Raw genomic sequence first — 8,651 nt, forward strand, 5'->3', positions numbered from 1 at the left:
CACATTGTAGGTCTAGGTTTAAAGGATACCTCATGTATGGGTACTTGAGTCACTGGATGAGCGTTGTCACTAACAAGTGGAGGTGTGATTCTAGTAGGGGTTGGAATATAATTATCGACAGACCTTTGTTCATCCACAACTTTCGTCACTCTACGCCACTGTATGTAACCCCTTTCTCTCTCTAATTCTGAAATAAAGGTCTCCTCCATTTCTAGATCTTTAAACAACCCTAATCGTTCCCTAACTTCCTGCAGTACATTACGTAACACAGCTTTCTTCCACATCTGCTCCACATTGGGAGGGTTAATATGGGGATGTTCTCTACAAATTGCCCTAAAGTTACTCTTGAACTGTCTAACAAATCTCTTAGGTGGATCCTCAAAGTTATACTTCATTTGGGCAAGCTCACAGAATGCATCAGCGATCCCTTCGGGACTTCTGAACTCACGCTGCAACAATGTCTTAATGGCCCCATAAGTACCACCTGCCTCACATAAGCTTAACTCTCTCAGAACATATGTACGTAACTCTGTGTCCATATATGTGAGCGCTACCGCCTTCCGCCGTTCTAATTTAGCAGTCACTGACTCCACCTGCATTAGAAAGTGATCCACCAGGGTCCTAGTATGTAGACCATACATTTCATTCATCCTTAGAACATCAACATCCTTACACTCTAGTACTACTGAATTTCCCTGATAGCTCTGCATACCTCCTACAGGCAAATTTGACCGCTGTGGAGTTGACTGCCTAAATGGATATCCAGACTTTATGGGGGTAGATTGTGATAAGCCTCCAACCTTGGTTGGGGTGAGTCCGGGTGGGCCTAACATCTCCTCCAAAGCTCTAATACGCTCAAAACACTCATCAATAGCGAAGGGTTCTTGCGTCACACCTACTCCCTCAGGCATCTCAGTCTCAATGTCAATCAATTTTTCAACACAGGACTCCATCATGATTTATACAAACGTGAGCAACCCCAGGAGGTGAAGGCTCAAGTAGTAAAAATACCCAACCGCAGCACCAAGATAGTACACACTAAAAATACACATATCTTATAATTCTACATATAATGCCAAATACATATAACTTTGAGAACTTTGGGATGAGCTATTGATTTAATTTTACTTAATGACAATCTTCTAAATGATCTATCAATTATTGCTTACCAGTTTAATTACCCTCACATTAATAGGTCATCCCAACGCTGTGCCACCACTTGTACTGTCACCTCTGCAATCCAGACTTTTACACAGTCAACAGGGGCAGAAATCAAGTCACTATTGATGACCACTGTGTCCTGGAACGGTTGGGAACTCAGATTGACGGAGACTCTCTCCCACTAGCGGCCTCTTCGGTTGCGTTTATTACATTTCATGTGATTAAGAGTGGTGGCATGCCAAAATGACGGCGCCAGTCTCCAACTCGGCCAACCCAAGCCCAACCTTCGCAATTTCCCCCCAGAATGCTTCTAAGGTTTCACATTAACAAACTACTACCACCAGTTCTCAAGGCTTATACCTTGGCCACCCCGTTTGTGATACATGGCGTCTGGCAATGAATGAATGAAAAAGTTCGAGTGGGAGGAAATGTGTAATAAGACCAAAAGGTAGAAATCTTCCACAGCTACTTGCTTTACAGATTAAACCTGAATCAGTTGGCGTGTAAAAAAAAATATATATATATATATATATATATATATATATATATATATATATATATATATATATATATGGTCCTAGTATCAAATCCACGAAACTTATTTCCTTTGTCCCAGTCCAATATGTTTCTTCATAATCACCCCTCTGAGCACATAGTTCACTGGTCCAGTCTTCTGCCACTGCCGAGCTTGACCTCCACACTGGGACCTTGACTCACGCACTGGGACCTTTGACCTCCACACTTGAACCCGATAGAAGTTAATATGTATAATGAATAACTCTTCTCCCCAATGCAAGTAAATCCTTCACATGATCAGGAAAGTCTCATAATAAAGAAACATGAGTTACAACACTCGGGATCTCAAGTAATAACAGAATAACACATGGCACTACAGACACATAGGTCTGCTCAAAATAATACTTATTGTAGGGATAACATGGAAGAGAAAGTACTATAACAAATACAGTAAGTATGAATAACTTTAACCATGAAAATCATCACTGCATCAATAACATTGTGCCTCACAAAGTAACTACGTGAACATTAACTCACAACATAGCCCTAATAAGTACTGGATTGCAGTCATCCCAACACATTAATAAATAATTCACAGTTCCCGGGCACCTAATATTTGGCCCACAAAAGTCAGTTAGAATAGTTCAGGGACGTAATATAATGAAAATCGGTAACGTTGGTTACTTCTAAAGTAATACCAATCACACACTTATCTAAGGCTCAGACAGAACTATGTTGCTAGCATTCTCGAATTCCAGTTACACACTTAATAATAATATAAAGTACGGTACACAAACATATGGGAAATACCTCACTATTCAGGTCACAGAATACCAGAGTGGAGCGGGAAACTCGAGACTCGCTCTTCCAATGGCTAATGGCGTCACCATTACACACTTCCTGAGGAACAACACTTGATTCTACCCGAGTCTATTTCTTTATTACGTCACTATTATCACTCGTGGAGTATCACTTATTCGCGCTTCAACATATCAGTCATAAGTATCATCAAATTACAGAATTCCCTGGGGAGGGGGGGGAGGAGGATGACGACAGTACCGACCATCCGTCACCTATCACGGCCGGTGAGCGAGTGAGACACGCCAAAACTGCGTGATGGAAAGGGGGAGGGGGGGGGGATGACGGCTTACGCTATTTAAAATTTTTATTGCTACAGACTCGTGATAGACACAGTGTGATGTCTTTCCCCTTACAATCGATTACCCGCAATATATGACATTTTCTAGTTACAATAATTACTCACCAACACTTCTCTCTTTATACCCTTACATCGAAAGACAATAAAAGTCATCGTGCCTTACATCACTTTGCGCACACGTACATTATGCTGGATTACGTGACCAAGGCACATATTCCCATCCACTAGAGATTTTATATTATTAAGAGACTTAATACTAGTAAATTCCAGTAGGAAAAAAAATGACTTAGCAACTAGATAACTTAATCTATGTTCAGCTCACGTCCGCATGGTAAAAACTTTGCCCAGGCCACACACTGTCACTAAACCGAACTTTTGGTCATATAAAATGAACTAGATACAACTCATTATCACTTCCGGGCAGAACACCGGGTCCCTCTTCCTGTTTTCAGACCTGGATCTCTCTTCCTTTTTGTCACACCCTGGTCTCTCTTCCTTTTTTTCTGACCTAGGTCTGTTCTCTTCTTTTAATCAGACCCGGGTGTCTCCTTTTTCAGGGACGGGTCTCTTCTTTTCTTCAGACCGGGGTCTCTTCTCTTCTTCAGACCCGTGTCTCTTCTTTTCTTCAGACCCGGGTCTTCATTTCTTTCAGACCCGGGTCTCTTCATTTTTTCAGGCCCCGGTCTCTTCATTTTTCAGACCCAGGTCTCTTCCTTTATCCAGACCTGGGTCTCTTCCTTTATCCAGACCTGGGTCTCTTCCTTTTTCCAGACCTGGATCTCTTCCCTTTTTTTAATACCCGACACTCTTCCTTTTTTCAGACCCGCTTTTCTTCTTTTTTTCAGACCTGGGTCTCATATTTTTCTCGAGACCCAGGTCTCATTTTGTTGTGACCCTGGTCTCTCATTCTTTCAGACCCGGGTCTCTCCTCCTTCTTTCAGGCCCCTGTCTCTCCTCCCTTTTTTCACACGCGGGTTTCTTCTTTTTTTCAGTCCCTGGTCTCTTCATTTTTTCAGCCCCGGGTCTTCTTTTTTTCAGTCCCGGGTCTCTTCGTTTTTTTCAAAACTGGGTGTCTTCCTTTTTTTCAGACACGGGTCTCTCCTCCCTCTTTCAGACCCGGGTCTTTCCTTTCTTTCAGACCCCAGTCTCTCCTCCTTTTCTCAGACCCGGTCTCTCCTTTTTTTTCAGACCCATGTCTCTCCTTTTTTCAGACCCGGGTCTCTTCTTTTCTTCTGACCCGGGTCTTTTCTTTTTCGTCTCTTCTTTTTTTAGACCGTGGTCTCGTCTTTTTTTCGGACCCGGGTTTTCATTTTTTCAGACCCGGGTCTCTTCATTTGTCAGACCGGGTCTCTTCTTTATTTCAGACCCGGGTTTCTCTTCTTTTTTTCAGACCCGGGTCTCTTCTTTTCAGACCCGGGTCTCTTCTTTTTTCAGACCCGGGTCTCTTCTTTTTCAGACCCGGGTCTCTTCTTTTTTCAGACCCGGGTCTCTTCTTTTTTCAGACCCGGGTCTCTTCTTTTTTTCAGACCCGGGTCTCTTCTTTGCTTTCAGACCCGGGTCTCTTCTTTTTTCAGACCCGGGTCTCTTCTTTTTTTCAGACCAGTGACTCTTCCTTTTTTCAGATTCGGGTTTCTCTTCTTTCTTTCAGACCCGCGTCTTTTCTTTTTTAAAGACCCGGGTCTGTTCTTTTGAGACCCGGCTCTGTTCTTCTTTTGAGATCCGGGTCTCTTCACTTTTTCAGATCCGGGTCCCATCTTTTCGTCAGACCCAGGTCAATTCTCTTCTTCGCAGCGGGGTCTCTTCGTTTTTTCAGACCTGGGTCTCTTCTTTTTTCCTGACCCGGTTCTCTTCGTTTTTTCAGACCCGGGTCTTTTTTTAACCCGGGTCCATTCTTTCTTTCAGACCCGGTTCTCTTCTTTCAGACCCCGGTCTCTCCTTTTTTTTTCAGACCCCTGTCTCTTCTTTTTTTTCAGACCCGAGTCTCTTCTTTTTATAGACCCGTGTGTCTTCTTTTTATAGACTCGTGTCTCTTTTAACAGACCCGGGTCTCTCTTCCTTTTTTTCAGTCCCTGGGCTCTCTTTGTTCAGACCCGGGTCTCTCTTCCTTTTTTTGACCCGGGTCTCTTCCTTTTTCAGATCCGGGTCTCCTCCTTTTCCCGACCCCGGTGTATTCCTTTTATCAGACCAGGTGCTCATTATTATCTCAGACCAGGTCTCATCCTTTTCTTCAGACCCGGGTCTGTTCCTTTATTGAGACCCAGGTCTCTTCTTTTTTTGTGTGACTTGGTCTCTTCCTTCTTTCAGACCTGGGTCTCTTCCTTTTTTCTGGCGTGGATTTCTTTTTTTTTTTTTTTACCCATGCCTCTCCATTTTTCTTTGACCCGCGTCTCCTTTTTTTTTTTTTAATGACTAGGATCCCTTTATTTTCTGACCCGGCTCTTTTTTTTTCGATGCGGGTCTCTTTTTTACTGACCTATTTCTTCTTTTTTTGTGTGTGACCCGGGTCTCTTATTTTTTTCTGACCCAGGCCTCCTCTTTTTTTCTGACCCGGGTCTCTTCTTTTTTTCTGACCTGTGCCTCTTTTTTCTCTTTTCTCTGGCCAGGGTCTTTTTTTTTTTTTTTTTATCTAACACGGGTCTGCTTTTTGTAACCCGGGACTCTCCATTTTTTCTGACCCGGGCCTCTTTTTTTCCTATCGAGGTCTCGTCTTTTTTTTCCTGACCCCTGTCTTTTGTTTTTTTCTGACCCTTTTTTTGCTGAACCTGGTCTTTTTTTCTGACCCCGGTCTCTGTACTTCATTCCGATCCGTGTCTCTGTTTTTTTTTTAGACCCCCTTTTTTTTTTTTTTTTTTACCTGGATGTCTTTTTTCTCAGGTTTCGGATCTTTTTTGGCATTGGGTCTTTTTTTTTTTTTTTTTGGCTTTTTTTGGCTTTGGGTCTCCATATTTCCGGCTGGCCATGAGAGTCTTTTTGTCCCCGATGGCGTCTTGCCCTGGGTCTCTTGGCCTCGGGTCTTCCTGCCCCCGGGTTTCTTGCCCCCGAGTCTTCTTTCTCCTGGAGTCTTCTTATCCCCGGGCGATAATTTCCCCGGGAGTGTCTTTTTCCCAGGATCGTCTCCCTCATCCTCCCTCCCCCTCATCTCCCCCACACACCGTAACTTTTCCTCAGCTACTCGGGCTACTCCGCCGCCTGTTGCTCTCACTCCAGTTCAACCTGGAGTTGTGGGGATGCTTGAGGATGGCGTAGAAGGCTTCCATGCCAGTGTTGGTGGCGTTGAAGGCGTTGAGAGGAGCGTTGATGGTGGCGTTGAAGGCATTGAAGGGGTTGAGAGGGGCGTTGTGGTTGACGTTGAAGACGTTAAAGGAGTTGAGAGGGGCGTTCAGGGTCAGGTAGGTGTAGGTCGGGTCGGCGTAGGCTGGCTCTTTGACACTCAGGTCGGCGTAGGTCAAGGCCTGGAATGTCAGACTTTTTTGTGCAGTCGTCGTGATGATTCTAAGCGTTTTCGTTTTTAGCTCTTTCACATTTTTTTCTCTTATTTTTCCAACGCTTGAAAATTACGTGTCGCAACATACGTGTGGGACGTTACTGTGGCGAATTTGGGATGTAATCAATGAGTTGCCTTCGTGTCGTCCTGCCCATCATCTTCAGCCTCCTACTCATCAACTTCCTCCCCATCATCCTCGACCTCCTCGCCATCATCCTCATTTTGCCTGTAGTAGTAGTAGTAGTAGTAGTAGTAATAGTAGTTGTACTAGTAGTAGCAGTAGTAGTAGTATTAGTAATAGTAGTGGTGGTAGTAGTAGTAGTAGTAGCATTGTGGCTAAACCAGATGTGTGTGTGTGTGTGTGTGTTTCTCTATGTTCATATCTTTTGGCAACCATTCTATAACTGCTTGAATGTCATAACCCAAAATAATGTAATACGACTGAATGGTAATAAAAGCCTCTAACATTTAATAACCAGTGTTGATTTATAACAGTATATGTGGATCTTCGTCCAGAAAGGAACTCGGTCCTAACCTCCGGGTCGACGGGAAAGCCTTTTCAAACTCCCATTTCGAAAAGTCTCTTCTAATATAACAAGAAGCGGTGCCAAGGCACTGCAAATCCGTCTCCGGCAGTCATTTTAGTGCTGACGTATAAACACAACATGAAAGCTAGTCAAAGATGTCACGTATCAAGTTTGGAGTAAATCTGGTGAAAACTGACGATTTATCCTCATTTGAAATTTTGAGCCAGAGTCACCTGGCACTGACCCCCCAAACGCTAACTGGGGGATGACCCCGCTGATGTAATGAAGCATGTTATAGGATGCAGACTTGAAAGATGTACACACAACAAAAAAACTATCGTTACACTTTCTGCGCGATATAAAATGACACACGAATGAAGGTTTTTGATAACAGCCTCCTCCATTGGTATCCCTGCGTGTGTTTGTTGCATATTTATTATAAGCTATATCCATTGCTTCTCCCATGCATATTTCTACCTCGTCCTATTTGGCAACTCACCCACTGTCAGGCTTACCAACCCTAGCGAGACAGCCAGGTTGTTCAGTATGAAACACATCGGACCCCTCTGTAACGATAGTTTTTTTTTGCAGTGTGTACCTTTAGGTTTTGGTTTTATGTCGATATGACGAATTTGAAAGGAGTTATGGCGAAAAACGATTTTACTCGTCCCCCCCCCTTTTTTTTTTTTTTACATTTTTTAGGCCTGTAGTCTGGGCCTTGGCCCAATTTGGCCCAAAATTTAATCAGGTGATCAGGTCATAGTCCATCATCCCTGTAATTTTAGTCAAAATCGCATCAGTTGTTTTCGTGTAAAGTTGTTAACAGACTGACAGACAGACAAACCGAGCGAAAACATTACCCGACCTCGAGCCCCTCCGGGGCGGGGACGGTTAGTTACACTATCTGGAGATAAATAGTATATATACAAAATGGGACTGACCTAAATAAGTACGTATGTCAACTTTTCTAACACTGGACTGTGTTCTGCCATTCTTTCCTAGACCGTCGTGTGATTCAGCAGGGTCTTCGTTGCCTGATCTTGTCCGAATCTAGAAATGAAATAGGGGCCTGGATCGTGAACTCGACGGTTGTGGATCGTACACTGGGGGAAGATCGGGGTTGGGCATAAATGTAGTCTCTTCCTTATTGCCTCTCGTGTAGCTGCCATTCTTCTATGTCTTCTTTTTATCATATTATTGTCCAGCTTGTTCAGACGGATGTCGTAGTTCCTATTTCTTTCTTGCTATTTTCTGAAGAGTTTCTTTGCCTTAGGATAGATTCTTCGAGCTATAATGATTAGATAAAACCATTATTCACCCTTTCACAGTTAGCATGCACTTCTAAGCTAAAAAATATCATCTGGTGCGGCAAAACTATGGAATAATAATAAGTTACCGTACTGAATGAGTTAACTAATGTGATTATGAATGAAAAAAAAAGAAGAGTAATAAACAACAACACAAAGCACCAAACGTGTGAATTGGCAGGTTGTGCTGCTGCAGTTATCACATTGACATCACGCCTGGTAATCCTGTGCCATCATGCGTCAGTTACATCAACAACACAGAATTAAATGATATCACAACATGATATTGAATGGAGACAAAAAGAAAAATATTTCCTTTAGCTGTAAGCATGCCAGCAGCAAGTGTATATTTGTTACACACACACACACACACACACACACACACACACACACACACACACACGAAAATAATTCATAACCCCACCTGTCACCCAGCGGGAAAGTAATATGCAGAGTGAACAGTCTCCTACGCTGTATACAGTACATGTAGACATAGT

This window comes from Coenobita brevimanus, chromosome 34 (genome assembly GCF_032717465.1).
Source record: "Coenobita brevimanus isolate Jiangsu-jjx chromosome 34, ASM3271746v2, whole genome shotgun sequence".
NCBI lineage: Eukaryota > Metazoa > Arthropoda > Malacostraca > Decapoda > Coenobitidae > Coenobita > Coenobita brevimanus.